At 40.6% G+C, this 19,983-nt stretch overlaps 1 protein-coding gene across 4 annotated transcripts in view; it reads left to right on the top strand.

Annotated features, from left to right (window-relative positions):
- Positions 1–3,675: 3,675 nt before the first annotated feature.
- The window catches only part of LOC126355249 (uncharacterized), an 85,024-nt gene continuing 68,716 nt past the window's right edge, over positions 3,676–19,983 (top strand). Inside the window, exon 1 of one of the 4 annotated variants that reach the window (XM_050005531.1) lies at positions 3,676–3,863. The gene's annotated coding sequence lies outside the window, so the exon portion shown is untranslated. The remainder of the gene's footprint in view (positions 3,864–19,983) is intronic. The other 3 variants (XM_050005532.1, XM_050005529.1, XM_050005530.1) reach the window with 3 other exon arrangements.

Genomic DNA, 19,983 nt, shown 5'->3' on the forward strand with positions numbered 1-19,983 from the left:
ACGTTTTATGTGAAATTCTTGCTTGGATTTCTAGAAAGTACGATGACGGCCCAAGAATCAAAATGTGTAGATAGGTAAGGAAACATTGCACTAGCTGTTTGCAACGGGTATGGGAGAATGGATTGGCTCTCACGTTCCTCCGACTTAAACCACACCGGCACTGTGCGGAATGCGTTGGTACACGTACTGCAGCACGTCCACATGTAATAGCGACAATCTAGTAACTGTCATCCACCCTGGTGGAGGAATGAAAAGCCCTACCACGTAAATTTCTTACCGACTTTGTGACCACAATGGGAGCACGTCGCTGAGTATACAAGGGACCATCATGAATCCTGGTGACTCTCTTTGAATAACAGTATTACTTAAAGTAAATATTTTTTTAGTCAGTTTCTGCAGAAGCTCTTTCTTTGCTTGCATGCTCTAAGTTTCATCGACCTTTGTTATTTGGTACTGATACAGCATCGGAAAGTTTTTTTTTCCTCTTAAGTTTAGCACACCAGTGTAGTTTGCTCAGGTAACACGTGTCGCTGAGCCAGGTTTGGATCGACTCATCGATCAGATAGACAGGGCACCTCAAGTACAGTTTTCGACCACTTTTCCGCACTAGTCTCGGCCAATAAATTGCTGTTCCTCCTTGTTTCCTTAACTGAAACCCAAAAGAAAAATCAAGAAACGAAATTAAAATTCCTACATTCCACGAACTAAAATTCACCAGATTTACAGATAGCACACGCCTCTTATGTGTGTGACTCCCATCTTATTAAAATGAATTTGCACCAGTCTGCCTTTCTCGACATAATAAATTAGGCTTGAGCAAGCAATGCAACGACAACATTGCCTGAATGTCTTGCCACTTTTCAGACGAGTCTTTACAAAATAATTTCCAAAACGCAACATCCTCTACATTTGCACGTCTGTGATGTGCTAATTATTTACAGACTGCTCTGCACCGTGACCAGCACCCATCTCTCCCGATTACTTCTCTCTCAATGCTCCACTGGACAAGACAATGCTAGTGTCAACCAAAGATCACATTGCTCGTAGTCAGAACCTCTGTGGTGCAACACATCGACTGTTGAAGACTTCTGATTAAAAAATAACCGGTGCACAGATATCAATTATGAGACATCGAATGAAAAGAGAGCTCACGTCACTCTCACTGAATACCAAAACTGAGCTAGAAACTTAACAAGATGAGGTGCAGAAGCTCAACGGAAGTACTGGGAAACCTGACCTGGCAGAAGTTTGACGAGAGACGTGAAGAATTCCACGAAAATATACTAAGAGTATTTCAAGAAATAGTATGGAGGAATCTACGAGCATAATCCCAAAAGTAAGGTCTCCTATTTCTTTTATAAGTACAGAACTCTGTATGCAGTTGGTCACACTGTGTGCTTCACACTCTGCGTGTAAACATGTGCACGCCTCGCTTAACATGGCGGCCGTTGATATGGAGCTCCCGTTGGATGTTACCACCAAATGGGAATTGTCCGCAGTTATTCGGTTTTTGAACGCAAAGGGCACTGCGCCGATTGAAATCCATCGCCAATTGACTGATGTGTATGGTGAGTCGTGCAGTGACGTCAAAAATGTTCGTAAGTGGTGTAGTGAGTTTGCAGCTGGTCGGACCGAAATTCACGACGAACAAAGGAGCGGGAGACCGTCAATTTCTGAGGAGATAGTGTTGAAGGTTGAGCAAAGCATGCGTAAATATCGTCGGATCACCCTGGACGATCTCTGCACGTTGGTTCCTGAGGTTACCCGAAGCACCGCTCACAGAATTTTAACGGAAACATTGAACTATCGGAAGGTGTGCGCAAGATGGGCGCCACGCATGCTGACTGAGAACCACTTGCGGCAACGAGCTGATGCTTCCCGCGAATTTCTTCACCGCCTTGCAGCAGAACAGGACAACTTTCTGGACTCAATGGTCAGGGATGACGAAACCTGAGCGTACCACCCTACACCTGAGACCAAGCAACAATCACGCCGGTGGCGACATCCTTCTTCGCCAAAGCCGCGGAAATGCAAATAAACACAGTCTGCCGGTAAAGTCATGACAACCGTTTTTTGGGATCGGAAAGGGGTATTGTTGGTCGACTGTACGCCCACTGGGATCACAATTAACGCTGACAGCTACTGTAAGGCTCTGAAAAAACTCAAACGGGCAATTCAGAAACGGAGAAGAGGAATGTTGAGCAGGGCGTACACATTCTCCATGACAACGGTCGCCCACACATAGCTCGGCAAACCGTTGCTCTCCTGCAACAGTTTCAGTGGAACATAATCACCCACCCACCCTATAGTCCTGACTTGGTGCCCAGGGACTATCACCTGTTCCCTAAGTTAAAAAAACATTTGGCCAGAAAGCGATTCAGCTCCGACGACGAGGTGAAAGATAAGGTTCATAACTTTCTGAACAGAATGGCGGCGAACTGGTATGATATGGGCATGCCAAAACTGCCACAGTGTCCACAAAAATGCATCGACAGAATGGAGATTGTGTCGAAAAATAGCTAAATGTTCAAGCCGTAAACTGATGTAAACCACTGTAGAAATAAACAGGTCTATGTGCTTAGAAAAAAAACAGGAGACCTTACTTTTGGGATTACCCTCGTAGAAATATACTACAGAACTGATATTGGAGACTCAAAGAATTTTCTACAGCCTTCACTCCTATTTCCACAGAAACTTTAGATTACAGCACGCTTAGAGGAATTTGAGGAGTTTACTTTTGCGCACTTCATGTGTGAATGGAAGACGGTAGGAGTTGCCCTCTAACACGCACTTTGTCATTTTCAGAGTATGAATGTAGATGTAAAGAACATCTAATAGCCAAGAATCATTAGATACCATAGTATTAGCTACGAATAAATAAAATGGTCATACACAACATACAATCGTGTGTGTTTTATAACTGATGTCTCTTATCCATTAACTTTAAAAAAGTCATTTCCTTCCTGCTTGTGTGAATGGAACACAACAGGACGTACGGTCTGCGGTGCAGAAATGTCCGTTTGCAAAGTGTCGGTATGAACGCAGGTGCAAACGACATGTAATAGCCAAGAGTTACCAGGTACAGTGGTCCTCTTCGGCTGCTTGCGGGATCAGCGTGGCTGGATGCCAGCCAATTGAGCCCAGGGTTTGATTCCCAGCCGGGTCGGAAATTTTCTCCCCTCGGGGTGGGCATGTCGTCATCATCACCTCATCATCAGCGGCACACAACTCACCTAAATGGCGTCAACTAAAAAGATTAGCACTCAGTGGCGGCGAGTAGCCACATGAAAGAAAAAAAAAAAAAAAAAAAACCAGATAGGGTGGTATTTGCTAAGAACAAATGGTAATGGCCGTACACAATGTACAATTGTGTCAGCGTTACAACTGATACCTCTTATACAGTAGCCGCCCATAGTACCTGCAGAGTTTTGCTTTGTTCCGAAAGAAGCTGCAGCTGCTTGGATGGCCTCCACGCTCTTTAGTCCCTGTCATTTCAATTTGCACGGCCCCTCAAGCGTTGTCAATTTTTTTCTGTAGCTGCCGTGGGACAGAAAATGTCATCATTACAGTCCCTCGTAGAGCTACTTTAATAGCTGCATTACGACAGACAACAGATACAACAGGGGAAAACTACACGCAATCACGCCAGAAAAACCCGCGAGCCTAACGCCGCTGGTCACCCGGCGAGTTGCTGCTTCAGCCGCCAGGTGTCTCTGGCGTCTCGTCGGCAGCTGCTGGCGCGACAAGCGCGTGGCCAGCCGGCCAGTGCGAACTAACCTCCTGCCGGCGGCCTGCGACCGGAGACCCAGCCAACCTGCGGCTGTGCGGCGCCACGCTTTGAAATCTGCGTGCCCCGGCCTGAGGTAGGTCACAAGCGAATCGTAAAAGTAACTACCAAGCATACACATAACTTCACGGCTAAGTAAGTGACTGAACCATTTTAGCACCTTGCCATTTAACAGTCCGAAGGAAACTGTGTTAAGTACACTCGTAGAAATATTTCGTGAATTTGCTCCAGGTGATTGAGGCGCACTAAGTTATTGTCATATTATCTTAAGATTGAACATCTAATACCGCAACAATGATGAGATCTATTTTTACAGTTATTTGGTACCTGAAGGTATTATTTTAAAATTATAGGAATTATAATTTTATTTGATTTCACAGTGTATTATGTGGCGTGTCTATTACTCATTAAAATAATTTCGCACTTATAATGGATCATAATATCATTTTAAAACTAATTTTTATTATTTAAGAAATTTTACAGGTGAGCAATTTCACAAAATGAAACGCAATGATCACTCACCAGTATAGTTTTATTGAAACCTTGCTTTATTATTATTAGTACATGCTTATTGGAGTACAAACATATTTTAGTTGTTATATGAATACATTTATAGCAAATATAAAACTGAATATAAACTGGTGTAATATTAATCTACTCAGGGGCAAAAGAGGATAATGAGAGACCCTATGAACAAAACGCTTTATTCATTTAATTTTCTTGTTTATTACAGGCCACTTAACATATTTAATATTTTCAAAGTAGTTTTACGTTGCTTGCGAGGTAGTAAAGACTTCTGGTCTTTGATTTTGAGGAAGCTAAACTATCAGTCTTTAGCTATGTTTGACCTTTCTGGTGTCTGTATACTGTTGTAACACGTCAGTTTGCAGCTGCAAGCTTACCTCATCCGTGTGACTGCGCCCGGGGCGTTTCCTTCGCATCTCTTAGCCGTCCACGTAACGTTCTTAGCACGATTTGCAGATGCGTTTCTCTCAATGTTTTCGTCGGCCAGAGCTAAACTGCCGTCCTCCAGCAGAAATAACAGGAACATCTATCGTCGGTCACCAAAGTTCACCAATGTCGACACTGCACCAACAAACACAGTGCTGCAAAATCAATAGCAAACACAATGAAACCGAGCATTCCAGTATGTTAAGTGAACTTGGCTTAGCTAACTCAGAATCAAAATATTTCTACTGTTAGTGTGATGCGATGAGACACCTGTGTCAGTAGGCCCTGGAAGTGCAACATGTTTCCTTGCAGATGTATGTTACAACAGTCAATATTTCTATAACTAACCTCTTTCTTCCCTGAAACATCGGCGAGCTGTGGGACAAAGACTTCAAGCTTTACGAACGGAACATAAAATGATTTACCACTTTTCCTATATATATGTGTATATCCACTACAAATCAAGAAACCTTACCTGTTTCGATTTTTTTACAGCAAAAACATATTCGAATTTGGGTAAAAGGCGATAAAACTTAATAATTCAGTACAAAAAACAGATTTTATGCCTTGGATGGCTGGAACTAGACTGGAAATTCAGTTCTCCCGAGTACGATCTATTGCCTTAGCCATTGCTCCATCTTGGTGAGGTAACAACAGACGGGGTACTGGGATGATCTTATTCAAGGATTCGTCTGAGCATTTGCCTGCGTTGAGTAACTGAGGGAGGTATAATCTACACGGCTAGAAGATTTCCTGTTCCTCAATAGTAACGGAAAACTGAGAGCTTCGCACGCCTCAGAAATAGAGTTGGTATGTCTATACGAATCAACTCTATCGAGAAAAGAGATGACTGCAGTGTCAAGTGAAAATATGTTACAAGAACAACCTTTGAGATTCGATTATAAGTAACTCAACATAGCAAGTAGACGTATTAGGATTTTCAGCAAATTACGTCATGTATTTAGTCCTTTATGAGAATAAGACTGAAGTAAAACAGAGTAGCATAGTTCGGAAGTACTTTGGTTTTCACTGAGAGAGAGGATTTGGTATCAGGTAGTTGTAAAAAAGAAAAAAAACACTTTTTCCGTCCACAGATATGTAGCTTCGAAAGGCATGCTATACATTATCCAAAAAGATCTGTAAACATCTAAGCCATTTTTAGCAAACGTCGATGATTTCAATTTGTCATAGGTGATTCAGGCAAGAAACTAAATGTTAAGAACGTTACATAGTTGAATGGCCTTATAAATTGAAACCTAATAATAAAGTTGTGAGACAAAGCCAAAAAGCATTTTGTATAGTCGGAACCACACCTGCCATACTTAGATTTATTTTTTGAGTCTTAGTACTTGTTGGACAGGAAAAAGTAATACTTGCTACGACTTTATCCACTTTGATGTAAAGGATTAGTGTGGCAAAGGGAAAAGAAATAGTAAGACAACTTCAGGAGAAGGTATTGATTAGTCTACGGTATTATAGTAACTACTTCAACTACTTCTCTGCCTCCATTACTGACTATAAAACTTAGTGTTTTTACCACTACCTCTTTTCTCCCCTCTTCTCTCTCAGTCTACCATCCACCTTCTCCCCCCCCCCCCCCTCCACCTCCGCCCATCTCTCTCTCTCTCTCTCTCTCTCTCTCTCTCTCTCTCTCTCTCTTTCTCTCTCTCTCTCTGTCTGTCTGTCTGTCTTTCCCTCTCTTTCTCTCTGTCTCTCTCCTGCATTCCATCAGTTACGTCTATTCCTGTAATCCTCTATACATCTAGGGAGATGATAGAACAATAAAGTTTCCGTCGACAGAAGAGTTGATTTACAACACTGCCATCAGTAAGAATTTATACTTTCCTAATCAGTAATCTCCCTGTAGTTTTAGTTCATAAATAATTTCTTGCGTACAACTTATGGTACAATAATTAACTCCAACGCAGTAAAAAAGGGGCTTGTTCTATCAGTTCTCAATGATACGTAAGAAACTTATTACCTATTCGACAAAAGTCTTGAAAGAGTTGCACGTGTAACGTGTTCGATTTCATGTGACTTTGTTGTCAAGACTGCTTCGATCCAATAGTTCGCAATTCCATATTACCTAGTAAAATAAATTCTTGTAGCCCTTAGGTTCCGTTCTAAAGATGAAAGATTCGCCCGTCAGTTTGTATTTGCGTGCCAGGAGGTGTACATGTTGATCATATTTTCCTAAAACATGGAAATCTGCTGTTCGCATTTTAAATAAAAAAGAGGAAAATGTTTCACTTATCTTCGAATATTGCGAGGTTTTGTAGGAAGGTCCTAATAGAAGGGACTCCCAGCATTAAATTCTGGTGTGCTGTACGTAACCGGCACAATGAACAAGTTTCCTCTTCCTGTGGAGAACTACCATCATTGTGTGTCACATTCAGGGGGACGGCAGTTCAGATCACAGAGCGGCCACCGTGACTTGTTTTCTGCAATTTCGTTTCCCCAGACCACTTAAGGGAAATGCCGGGATTATAGCTTAGTAACGGACACGGCTGATTAACTTCCTCATCCTACACCAACCTAAAACTCCGTCTGTAATGATTTCGCTGTCGACGTGCCGCAAAACTCTTATGCTCCTGTGTAGTTGCAGTGCGGTTGGGCAATTACTTCAGACTTGGTCTGCTTTATCTACTTCTCAGTAATCACACATCAGTCTTCGAACAGTACATTCCTATAAGAACATGACACTTAAGTTACATTCTGAATTAATTTCTCCAAACTCATATAGGAAGCAGGGCAAGTCCCTGTGTGCTACAAGCACTCGCCCAGAATTACTTGCTCAATTACGTCTGAGATGCAGCTATTTCCCCAGTTCCAAAGTTAACAAATGGCTTCATCTCTTGTCTTTATTTCTCATTGAGCCTCCACGCACCATAATCTTATGCAGACTTTGCTAGTGGAAGTCCTAGCTGTAACTCGAGTACTTCATCGTCTTTCCTTTCCTTTTGTGCCTTTTTTCGCTTCCTTGACTTTTGAATGCTTTAATTTTTCCTGGTGATTGGTATAGCGTACATACTTGCTAATGCCTAATGCGCTGGCTTGCGTGACAGAGAGATAAGCCATGCCCAGTTGGAATCCAAGGAACGGATTAATATTGCCGGCCGGAGTGGCCGAGCGGTTCTAGGCGCTACAGTCTGGAACCGCGCAACAGCTACGCTCGCAGGTTCGAATCCTGCCTCGGGCGTGGATGTGTATGATGTCCTTAGGTTAGTTAGGTTTAAGTATTTCTAAGTTCTAGGAGACGGATGACCTCAGCAGTTAAGTCTCATAGTGCTCAGAACTATTTGAACAATTTTATTAATATTCATTGAAGACATTAAGTCTGTAAATGAGTCCATGATCGTGTTATGGTACTTTATTTGTAAATCATCGGTTTCGTCCACTGTCATCTTTAAATCTGGTGCAAATAGAAAACCGGTGGTGTAACCAACTACGTTTAGTTAGGTGAAGCAAAATCTACAACAGGCCACTTGCTTCAGCTAATTTGACTTCATTCGTCACACCACTGTTTTTCTGTTTGTAAGAGATCTGAAAATGGGCATGGAAGAAGACAGTAATTGTGAATTGTGCAATTTAGATTATCAACACGAATCTTTTCAAATAAAGGATTAATATCAGTTGGTGTGGAACACTCACCAGCCTATGTGTGGATCTAAGGCGGTTTACCGAGTTCATCTATATACTGAATATTCGAAACACTCTTTTTTTTCCTACCGTCTTCTATAGAAAAGAGGGTTTGTATCTAAAGTTCCACTTATAAGCTGACTCCAGTAGAGAAACAGTCCTTACTGGTACCCTCCGACCCCCAATGCAACGTAACCATTCCTTAGGGTAACTGATGACTAGAGCTACATAAGGGGCATTGTCTACAGAAGTAAAATAGACTGATCGAAAATCAGTGTATGAGTGGTTTCCAATTATTATAAATCGCTGTCACTGTCGGGGCTAACGTTGGCGAAAATGCCTCAAAATAATCACTACAATATCAAATGACTGGGTTCTTTAATGTAAAGGTAAAATTGTAAAGTCCGTGATACAAGCCCTTGGCCGGATTATTGATCTGTGTATAAATAAGGTACAATCTTTCTTCCCCACGGCACAGGGAAGGGATGGGCGGCGTGCCCAGCGCCACGTCTACCTTTTAGCCCAGGGAAAGACCCCGAGCACTCGTTTGATTGCAGCCCGAGTGGACCGGGGTTCGTCTTGGAGGGACTACAACGGGGAAACCACCCCACCCGTATCCTACAGTTAATTCTCGACCTCTAGGACGGAGTCCAGGACTCTATCACGGCCATGCTCTAAAGTACTGCCATTAAGTTACCAAAAGGTATGCATGAGTGCGTTTGAAAACTAAAATGATTCTCACCCTTACTCTACGTAACAGAATACCCAAATCTGGCCCTGGAAGATAATGGAGTAAACCTAAAGAATGACAAGTAAAGGATCTGACGACATCCGAAGTTCTCAGTAGTAGAAAGTTACTGCGTTGCCCCAGACTTAATAGTTACGCGGCCTTACAGAAAGAGAGGGAACTTACTAAATACCGGGTACGGTTCGAGTGGGTAGTTTAGAAACAAACACGGTCCTGGTGGCTGAGTCACGAGTGGCATTCCCAGCTTGTCTGTTGGCCCAGCCGTTGCCCTAGGTGCCGCCGCGCCCTTATGACCTACAAAGGAGGACCGGTCCGCGCACATCCAGCCGCCGGCAAGCCAGAGGTAAGCAGAAAGTAAAAGTCTCCAAGGACGGGAGGTGGCCTACTGGTGCTGCTGCTGCTGCCGCCCCAACATCTAGCAGACTCGCTGCCGCTTGCGTAACTGCACATAACTGCCCGGCATGTGAAAGATAGAGAGAGCGAGAGCGAGAGACAGGTAACTGAAGTCGAAGGCTTAACAATGTTGTAGCACAGTGAACTCAGTAGCGTACGTACAACGTTGGGCTGTAAAATAACGTGTTTACTGCTGTAAAACATTTTGTGTATATATCTTGACAAGTTACAGTCAATTTTTCGAAGGAAATACCTGAGAATTCACGACAGCCAGAAACTGATGACAATGTACGTCAACATAGACAACTTTTGGCATGAAGTGGCATATTCAATTTCCGAAACTTATAGCGGAAATAAAATAACTTCTCAATTGGCACTGATCTTTCGCGAATTTCCTTGTTAAATATCAAGCTATTAATGTTGATTAATAGTTTGACCTTCTGGAATCCAGTGAAGATACATGTTTCCATGAATATAAAAAGAAACAAAGTATGAATATTTTAAAAAAATGTCATCATGGCTTTGAATCTTGATTTGCTCATTCGAGCTTCTTCTGCTCTCGGTAAAATTTGGCCTTTCGATGCGGGTCATGAGTTAGAAACAAAGATTCGTCACATGATATCACTCTATCCGAATGGTTCAAATGGCTCTGAGCACTGTGGGACATAACGTCTGAGGTCATCACTCCCCTAGAACTTAGAACTTCTGAAACCTAACTAACCTAAGGACATCACACACATCCATGTCCGAGGCAGGATTCGAATCTGCGACCGTAGCAGCAGCGCGGTTCCGGACTGAAGTGCCTAGAACCGCTCGGCCACCTCGGCTGGCTACTCTTTCCGAGAAATTAGGTTCATTTTCAGTGGTATCCAAAGTGTCACTACAAACACTTTGACGAGCTTATGTTTGTTCGATCGCGAGGATCTTTAATAAGAATTCCGCACACACTTTTCTCATATTAAATTGACTATGCACAATTTCCTTAGGTGATCTTTCTCGATGCTACAGTCTTAGCAATCGATTGAGTACCCAACAGATGCTCAGATCGAATAAGATTACCGAGGTTTTCGATATTTTCATCTACTTTTGTTGTTGAAGGACGTCCCGCCCGTGAGTCATCTTCAAGTTTGACGTGAAACGACAGTTCGTTGCTCTATTATTAAACTTATTACTTTTGTGGAAAAACAGTTCTTATACAAATTAAGATAATGGCCATACTAAATTGCTTAAGACACCACAGATGCCTCATTCGACTGAGAAGTGTTCACGATTCAGAGCTATTGGTCGTACGTCTGTGACGCATGCGTCCTTGCTCAGTGACAGCACCATTCCTGTTGCTTTATTGCCAGCTTGCTTACGTTTACTTTACGCGATCAGGCCCAGTCTACAAGCTTCCTCCTCCACTGGGTTCTGTTTTATAGCCAGCTCTCGTATTATGGTGTGAGGAAGAGTTGGAACAGTAATGGCTTTTTCCCCTGACTTTATTTATTTAAATCGTTCCATAGGACCAAGCAAGTCAAAGGCATTTGGCTATGGAAGGAGTTAGTACATAGAAAACGGATTGCCAATAAGTATATTTTTAAATAAAATAAGTAAACAAGTATTAACAAAATATAAGGAGTATGCAACAATGAAACCTTCCATATTTTAGTTGAATTCTTGCGGTATATCATTCAGTTTTTTTTCAGTTCTGCCTGAAGCCTGTTGAAAATAAACCTGCTGAACAGTACACAGCTTTCTGTACAGTGCTGAAGCCTAGGTTGACTTAGGGCATATCGTTTCTCCGTCTGGTGTTCACTGAATGAATGTTGCAGTTTCTTCAGAATGAATCAATATTCTGAACCACAAATCCTATTATGCATTATCTGTACACCCATGGAAAAGTTAGAATCCTGAGGCGCCTGAATTATGGCCTACACGAAGTTCGCGAACTGACACAGCAAATCTGTCTAAACAACGTCTTTGTGTTAAGAATGCTTTTCGTGAGTGGAAAGACCTGCTCCAAAACATAAAACCTTACAAGGTAATTGAGTGAAAGGAGGCAAAATAAACTTTTTCAGGGACAGTGAAGGTAGAAGCATTCAGTTCTGCACAAGATCTTGATCGGGGTACTTCCATGAAAGCCTCCCATCTACCCTCAATCCACACTTCGCCCGATGGAGTTCTGCAATACCACTGTACTTTCTTAACATATTATTGAAGTATTGGAGGATCATAAGGCTTTTCATAATACTAACAAAATTTTGCTGATCACAAAAACATTACAGAAAAACAAACATTACATATACTAGCACTGTGTCCCCTCAAGTCATCTAAAAAGTACAAGTTGCAAAGCCATTTGAAATAATTCTCAATGTGGCCCAAGCGTTCATTGATAATCATTAATTGTGAACCAGTGGACTGACCTCTGAGATTAAAATAAAAGGCAGTCCATACTTGACTACAAAGTACTTCTTACTTGGTTGCAACACAGCTTTAGCTTCTTAAAATTTAGTGCAATACACTCACGATATTTATCTACATATGCGACTTCATTCTGGTTTCCATTCCTTCCTTTAAAACTAATTTACTGCGTAGTCTGAGAAGATTCTAATATGGTCATTATCTACAAAGGGAATCTAACAATTTGCAATTAATCACGAGTTTCAGCAGTTTCTCATGAAACACAGAACGTAGCTCAGTCACTCTGATTCTCCTAAACATAATCTAAGAATGCAGTTTTTACACTGATTGCTTACCCATTTTCAAAATATCAGCTGTGTGAGTGTTTCTTGTAATTTATCAGCACAGCTAAAATTTATCATTCCAAAAATCTCAATTATTAATCTTCAGTCTGGAGAATTCATAATTTCTTTTTGAATAAAACGGATAAATCAAATACTTTGTCAATGTATAACACATAATTACTGCACGGCACAGTCTACTGTTGAAAATGCTAAATAATTACTGACACATTTGCCACAAAAAAAACTAAAACATCGCCACTCCAAAGGAACTTCATCAAAAATATTACACATTTACGAGTATTTCATCAATGTAACAGTATTCTGCGAGAAAACTTGAAGGTTACTTCACTAAATCACCTTACACCTTTATCACATATTATTAACGTTGCTCTTAATAAACTACAACTACTGTCAATATTGAAAACTCAATCCCTTTAAAATATATTCGATGTATCTGGGAGAGAGAAAAAGAGCCACTTATTTACTGCGGAGATTTATGATTTCATTATTAGATAAATTAATTACACATACACACTTAAAAATTATTTTCTCTTGTACTACGTTTAGTTATATTAGAATTAATAGTTTGTTCCGCCAGCATATACGAGGGGAAATCAAAATGTAACGAAACTTTTGCAAATTCTCGCAGTAGGGCTTGGCGACTGTTAGTATCCATAGCTGAAGTACTGTTGTCTGCAACAATTATATAGAAGGTCTCACTCTTATTCCCGCGTTAATCGTTGCATTGTAGCAGACCGTGAAACATGGCAGCCCCATGTCGATCTGCACCAAGGATAAATGAAGGCAGTGATTCACTTTTTGTTTGCGGAAATTATTTGCCAAATGCAAGCTCAATATGGTGACACCGGCTTATGCGACGAGGAAAGATCGGGCAGGCCATTGACGTCAGCAAATGAGGACAATTTGGAAGCAGTTGAGGGTATGGTGATGGAAAACAGAATGATAATAGTCGAAACTGCCAATACTTCACATATCATTCATGGTTCAGCGTATTCCATCTTACACTAGGAGCTAAATTTTCGGAAAGTGTGTGCAAGGTGAGTAGCGAAAGAACTGTGAGCGCTGCATGAGGCGCGAAGGCTGGACGTCTCTCGTAAACATGTGGCCCGTTATCATCACTAGGGAAATGGATTTGTACAGCTAATCGTTACTCAGACAAAATGTGTGTTCATCATCACGAACCGGAAAGTAAGTCTGCGAGCACGATTTGGAAACAGCCATCACCGGAAGTTAAGAAATTTAAACATCAGTCATTAGCTGGTAAGATAGTGCTAATACTGTTATGGGACATGGAAGGTGGGGTAGCTGTTCATTTCATCCCAAGAGCCGATACTGTGAACAGTGAGAACTGTAGCGATGTGGTGCAAACTAAACTGAAACCTGCAATCAGATCCAAACGTCGCGGAAAATTACGAAAAGATGTCATCCTGCTGCAAGATAACGCTCGCCTACATTCTGCCGAACGGACAGTCGAAACAAAAATGGAATTCGGATTCGAATTGCTGGAAAATCCGTCATAGAGTCCAGACCTGGCTGCAAGCTATTTCCACGTGTTTCGACCATTGAAGGGAGCACTCAAGGGAAGAATAGTTGCAGCGTTACAGAAGTCATTGATGCAGTGCAAAATTGGTTTCAGGTGCACGCAAAACTTTTTTTTTTTCCAGAAGAATCAAATAAATTGTGAACCGTTGGACCAAGTGAGCTGAAGTGCTGGGAGGTTTCGTAGAAAAATAATGTATGTTTCAGTTTTTTGTCATTAGAATAAATACTCATTTTCTCAAAAGTCCCTTTGCTTTGTGACTTTCTCTCGTAACTGTATGGTTCCAACAAATATTTTCATTACTTAAAATAACTTAGTACTAAGTGATAAAAATACATATAATTCCAAATTCCTGAAATGCTCTGATTCTTTATACTTAGAATATTGATTTTTGATTTACACTGTACATTAATAATTTTTATCAATATTTAATCAGACATCTCTGACCCAAACAATGACCTTGTTTTAAGTACACGCACAAAAATATTCAGTTTCACTGAGAATATCTTAAGGATTTCAAAATGATTCGTCTTAGTTTTCAAATATTTCCCTCAATATTGAGTTGTATATTTATTCTAACAGTCTTACTTTATTAGGCTTCGTCAGTATTAATTTATCTTTAGCAGGGACCTAAATTTCGTTAATTGTAATTACTAGTTTCTACTTTTTTATATCCACACTCTCATCTCACTTTCTGTATTTTGGGTAAATTTAGAATTTATATTCTTTTCGTCTTTTCCTACAGAGAATTGCACTGGTCACTATGTGCGATCGGGAGAATGGCGAGCCCTCAGCTGGAATCCGCTTAATGCGACACCACTTTCTTTTTTCGGCCCGTTACATAGACAGCACCTCTAAAAGATTTGAAGCCGCACTATTAAAGGAAAAACTCAGTATTGCGTCAAAGATTGGGGCATCCAATTTTAGGTTTCTTGTGATTACCCTAAATGCCTGAAGTTTCCTTTGAAACGGACGTAACCAGTTTGCTTACGCTACGTGCTCCAGCCTGAGACTGTACACCCTTTCTAATGACCTCGTTATCGACGGAACGTTCCAATTCTAATCTTCCTTCACTGCATCACAAACGATATGTTGATATAATAAATTTCAAAGGTGGGTTGATAGTAAAACCAAAACAGCACATACATTCCAATGTTTTTCTCGCTTTCATTATTGAAATGAGCAGTTAAGCGGATGCTATTCAAAAGAAGACATTAATACAAGTATATACAAGAAAGCTAACGTTGATGTCTCGAGATAAGGTTATTTAAATGTGACTGCGATATTCCAGAGCCTATGTTGTTCAGAAGTACGATGCAGTAATCCTCTCGACATGCTTAAAAGTCCGAAGGAACAGGGACGCAGTGACTACAGTCTTGATGATATGCACGGAAAATGTTCGCAGCTGCGAATATGGACAACAATGACGACAACGACGGTTTGTGCCCGACTGGAACAGGAGCCCGGATTTCCCACTTATCGGGAGTGGTCGCCTTACCATTAGGCTATAGAGCACGTTTCATGGCCAGACCCCAAACTTCCATATGTCATCAACAATGTGTGCATAATCTGCACTAGTACATCCATTACACGGGAGATATTTTAATTGAAATACTATATTGCAGTGCCTTTGTTGTTAAGAAGTATTGTGCAATGTTACTCGTGGTGACTGCAGCCGTTATGAAGCACATGAAACGTATTCGCAGCTGCATCGTGCTTCTGAACAACAAAGACAGTGCGATACCATATTTATCTGCCGAAACTTGGCAAGCAACTTTCATTTAAAACGTTCCCCCTGTGCAGGGATATACACAACGGATGTACGTGTGCAGGTTGTAGACACATGGCTGGCAACATACAGAAGTTTGCATATGGCCGTGAAGCGTGTTCTGATAGCCTAATGGTGAGGTTATCTCTCGTGATAAGCTTTAAGTCCCGGCTCGTGTCCTGGTATGGGACAAATTTTTCTTGTCCTCATTTCATTATGAATATGTTGGTTGCACATATTCGCAACTGTGAATAAATTACATGTATTATTTAAATGTTTCTTGGCTTGAATAACATAAAAAAACTGAAGTTTAAAGCTTCTCGCCTTCAACAAGTTCATCTCACTATTTAACCGTATCTCATCAGTATTGTAATGATGTTGGACTTACAGGTTCTCTCCTCCCTCCGGTGGCTTTTCTTTAGCTTTGAATGTTACTTCATTTCTCTGAAAATGGGCATGAAATTAATTCCTCACAGCCTCATCGGAAGTTGACAGATTTGGAGTAGGCGTAATCACATTTACCAACTCACGTAACTAGATTTCAAAGTATGGCATTCACTTTTCACTTAAGGCAATTTTAATGGTTCAAAAATTGCTCTGAGCACTATGGGACTTAACTTCTGAGGTCATCAGTCCCCTAGAACTTGGAACTACTTAAATCTAAGTAACCTCAGGACATCACACACATCCATGCCTGAGGCAGGATTCGAACCTACGACCGTAGCGGCAGTGAGGTTACAGACTGTAGCGCCAAGAATTGCTCGACCACCCCGGCCAGTCGCAATTTTAATGAAAATCATGTTTGGTAATTTTACTTTTATGGTTTCCATGGTAACGTCTGTTTGTTAACCACATATAGCAGTGCAACTGATTTGTCAAAAGATTTCAGCAAATGAAGCAAACTCCTGATGTCATAATTTGCCCACAACGTTTTCTCCACTCTCATGCTTTCTTGTTTGAAGATGCATTTATCTTTTTTTTTAAAAAAAAAGCACTGATCAAACCTCCTGTTGTGTACAAACTGATAGTCAAGTCTCTCAGGCTAAAAACCATGGTGCAGAGGCGCAAACACATTTGAGGTGGGGGTCGCTTCGGGTCACGAACTATCTGTAGTGCTATCAGGTACGACTTCCACTTACGTACCCCACAGGTACAACGGCGAGAGGCACTGCCTCCTCCTCGAGACGAATTCTAGCGATCGTAATCAGCTTCGTGAATGTTAAGGAGCTCTGGCCTTCTGGCAGGTAAACAAAGAGTTTGGCAACGCGCGTCTAGAAAGTGTGACAACTACGGCGCCGACAGGTTTACTGAAGACGTCTCTTGCATAAACAGGTCTCTCAACTGGAATCCGCTTAAGTGAATCACCACTTTCTTCTTTTGACCCGTTACACAGACTGCGCCCCTATAATATTTCAAGCAAGAACTTTAAGAAAAAAAACTCAGTATTACGTCTAGTAAAATGGCTACGATTAATCGTGTTACGAAATCACTGTTTACTCACGGGTAGAAGAATACAAGGGAGTGTGACTGAAATTTATGATAGTTCTGAAAATGTTACTTTGAGACACGTCTCCGTCTGCTTCCATATTCAGGACAGTTAAGGTTCTACGTTATGTTTCCAGTACTGGTTATTATGTAATTTCGATGTAGAACATGTGTGTGGCATATGGTATATTCACAGACCTGTAACCGAGGTTTGGAATGTTCCGTAAATACGGAGGATAACGATCCAGTTTTAAAGAATTTACGCGCTGTTAACTGGAGACCGCATCAGTTATGTGGTACCACTGATATTTTATAACGTTTTGTTTTTGTTGGTACTATAAACATCAGTAATAAACAGAACATAATCTGATTTATTATTTATTAGTTCACCTCCGAGTTAGAAGTTTATCGATAATTACTGCAACTATTATGTATGTAGTTTATATCTTGCGTACTGTTTACACACCTTGAATGAAGATGCGGACAAGCCTGATTTACCGTTAGAAATTTGTGACTGAAGGGAATAAAAAATACCAAAACAAAGTCCTACGCACAATCTCCAAATGTGTTTATGAGACCATACGGATACAGGATATTTTATTACACATTCACTTTCAACCAAAATTTGATTGCCGTGTACAATATAAATCTTTGATAATCAAAATGATGTAAGGATTAAGGCATTAAGTATATTCTGCAGATCAGATAAATAAGAGTTCAGTAGCTTGCGAGCTTCCTTTCTCTTTATGATGTAAATTTTCAAAATCATCAAAACTTTACTTTTTTGTGCCCTATGTAAAATTATAGAATTTTCAGTGATGTCACCAATACACTACCTACTTCGTGATTTTGTTTCTCTTCCAAGCGTTGTCCACTCTCATCGAATTTATGATTCGATTAAAAAAAAATTACCCCCTTTATTTCACACGCTTCCTGTCGTTACACATCGTCAATCGAACTGAATCATTGTTTGATTGTATGTGAGCTAATTGTAACTCACCCATCTCACCTCTGGTTTGGTATCAGTTAGCAATGAGTAATCAAGCGTTATATGACATTAATGTCGTCGGATCATCGAAACTAAAGTCCAACAAAGCCTCTTTGAAGCAACCAGTGTAACTCAATGAAGCATTTTACGCATTCACATATTTCGTCTGAAGCTACAAAAATGCAAACATATTTTCCTTCTTAGATCAGCTGTTAGTAGGCCTGTATTGAGTTTCAACTCCAGTTCTGACAAGGAGTATTTCACTGCAGGAACGGTTTACTCAACAAAGTTAACTCAATAGCTCATTGATAGAGGCTCTGGTTTCGAAAGTAGCTATACATGGTAATGACGTGATACAAGTGGGTACATAAAAATTGTTTTGTGGAATAGAAGTACTTGCCTGGAAAAAACTTCTTCATGTAACATTCATATTTAGCTTTGTTATCTCCCAAACTTTTAATATCATTAACTTAATGGCTAAACATTTTTGCAAGTTTATTTTTCACCACCTTGTGAGCTTAAGTAGCATTTAATGAAAATTAATGAATGTCGATTTTCATTCTGGTACTATAATGATGGATGTCGTTAACCCTTGTGAACCATAATGGATTGTTGTTGTTGTCGTCTTCAGTCCAGAGACTGGTTTGATGCAGCTCTCCATGCTACTCTATCCTGTGCAAGCTGCTTCATCTCCCAGTACCTACTGCAACCTACATCCTTCTGAATCTGCTTAGTGTATTCATCTCTTGGTCTCCCTCTACGATTTTTACCCTCCACGCTGCCCTCCAATGCTAAATTTGTGATCCCTTGATGCCTCAAAACATGTCCTACCAACCGATCCCTTCTTCTAGTCAAGTTGTGCCACAAACTTCTCTTCTCCCCAATCCTATTCAATACCTCCTCATTAGTTACGTGATCTACCCATCTAATCTTCAGCATTCTTCTGTGGCACCACATTTCGAAAGCTTCTATTCTCTTCTTGTCCAAACTAGTTATTGTCCATGTTTCACTTCCATACATGGCTACACTCCAAACAAATACTTTCAGAAACGACTTCCTGATACATAAATCTATATTCGATGTTAACAAATTTCTCTTCTTCAGAAACGCTTTCCTTGCCATTGCCAGTCTACATTTTATATCCTCTCTACTTCGACCATCATCAGTTATTTTACTTCCTAAATAGCAAAACTCCTTTACTACTTTAAGTGTCTCATTTCCTAATCTAATTCCCTCAGCATCACCCGATTTAATTTGACTACATTCCATTATCCTCGTTTTGCTTTTGTTGATGTTCATGTTATATTCTCTTTTCAAGACACTACCCATTCCGTTCAACTGCGCTTCCAAGTCCTTTGCCGTCTCTGACAGAATTACAATGTCATCGGCGAACCTCAAAGTTTTTACTTCTTCTCCATGAATTTTAATACCTACTCCAAATTTTTCTTTTGTTTCCTTTACTGCTTGCTCAATATACAGATTGAATAACATCGGGGAGAGGCTACAACCCTGTCTCACTCCTTTCCCAATCACTGCTTCCCTTTCATGCCCCTCGACTCTAATAACTGCCATCTGGTTTCTGTACAAATCGTAAATAGCCTTTCGCTCACTGTATTTTACCCTTGCCACCTTCAGAATTTGAAAGAGAGTATTCCAGTCAACATTGTCAAAAGCTTTCTCTAAGTCTACAAATTCTAGAAACGTAGGTTTACCTTTTCTTAATCTTTCTTCTAAGATAAGTCGGAAGGTCAGTATTGCCTCACGTGTTCCAATATTTCTACGGAATCCAAACTGATCCTCCCCGACTTCCGCATCTGCCAGTTTTTCCATTCGTCTGTGAAGAATTCGCGTTAGTATTTTGCAGCTGTGACTTATTAAACTGATAGTTCGGTAATTTTCACATCTGTCAGCACCTGCTTTCTTTGGGATTGGAATTA

This window comes from Schistocerca gregaria, chromosome 3 (assembly GCF_023897955.1).
Source record: "Schistocerca gregaria isolate iqSchGreg1 chromosome 3, iqSchGreg1.2, whole genome shotgun sequence".
NCBI classification, from domain to species: Eukaryota; Metazoa; Arthropoda; class Insecta; order Orthoptera; family Acrididae; genus Schistocerca; species Schistocerca gregaria.